Source organism: Pygoscelis adeliae, unplaced genomic scaffold, assembly GCF_000699105.1.
Source record: "Pygoscelis adeliae isolate BGI_AS28 unplaced genomic scaffold, ASM69910v1 Scaffold4, whole genome shotgun sequence".
NCBI classification, from domain to species: Eukaryota; Metazoa; Chordata; class Aves; order Sphenisciformes; family Spheniscidae; genus Pygoscelis; species Pygoscelis adeliae.
Window position 1 is genome coordinate 679,593 of NW_008824986.1, and position 1,198 is coordinate 680,790.

Sequence of the window (1,198 nt, forward strand, 5' to 3'; positions counted from 1 at the left end):
GAATGAAACAAGGCCAAACACTTGTTAATACAGACCTTCTGCTGTCAACTAGTATTAACAAAACCCTCTTCCAAATTAAGGTCAAGGCCTGTCTGATCAATGAAACACCTCCATTCCTTCAGAGGGTGCGGTAGGCCAGCCTGAAATGCACCTGCATCTCCTTCCCTTCCTCTCGTCTCCTTTTTGCTTTTGGCTAAAGCATTTACTTGTCGCAACACTCTCTTGCTCAAAACCTGCGGCAATTTCTCTGAGAGCTGGGTTCTTGTGAACTTAGTCACTGGTAAAAAGTGTCTGCATAACTCTTGGTCTTGATTGTTTCCCTTCCTGCTGGGGGAGGAGATGTGGTTTTGATTTGGTGTTGGAGGCATGTTTCATCCTCAGGATGTTCAAAATAATTGCATGTGGTATTGTTGTGTGGATTTAATCCCCGCCCCCCCCAGCATCTTCCTGTTTTGAGCAGTTTCTGATATTGACAGCTCTTCAGTGAGATCTCTTTTGATGAACCTGCCGTTTCCTCTGGCTGTGTGATGGTCAGAGATAACTACCTTGCCCTCAGAGGAGAACATGGTGCTTTGCAGTTCCCACAGGCCTTAGGGTTACACTCCAGTGGCAGTTTGTTAAAAATAGTTGAGTTTTTAACTTGATGTTTACTTCTCTGCCTGTCTGTTCCTCAACCAGCCTTTTCTTTTTAAAGACGGGAGTAGCCGAATAGTGGGAACGTCTATGGAAGGAACAAAATGGTATGAAGCTTTTGCTCAACACAGGGTTATATTAGCATCTTGGCTACTATTTGTACTATTGCACGGTATTTTTTTTTTTTAAAGTATTGACTAACTGTTATAAGGTCTGATTAGATTGTCTGAATTTTTCAGGAGTTTGCAGTCTTCTCTCACTGTGGAAGTTATTAACGAAACAATGTGCCCACTGAAATGTGCAATAGAAATGTTATTGTCAGAGTGTTAATGAGTATTTGCTACAGAATGTGCCAAACTGCAATTACTGTTCTTCTGTAGCTCTTCAAAATGTACATGAAGTGGCGGGGAAAATGTAGATAAAATTGCAAAGTCCTAAAATGGTTGATTTTTAAAGATTGTGTAGTTATTTCTTGGTGTAAGTGGTGCTCAACTGAAATGCCTGTAGGACTCAAAAGGCATTTTTGGTGGCTATAAAGCATCTGTGCCATCCTGCTTTCATTCCT

General features: G+C 41.4%; 1 protein-coding gene across 1 annotated transcript in view; it reads left to right on the top strand.

The window, feature by feature from the left end:
* The window catches only part of SGPL1 (sphingosine-1-phosphate lyase 1), a 23,379-nt gene that overhangs the window by 207 nt on the left and 21,974 nt on the right, over positions 1–1,198 (top strand). The gene's annotated exons all lie outside the window — the stretch shown is intronic.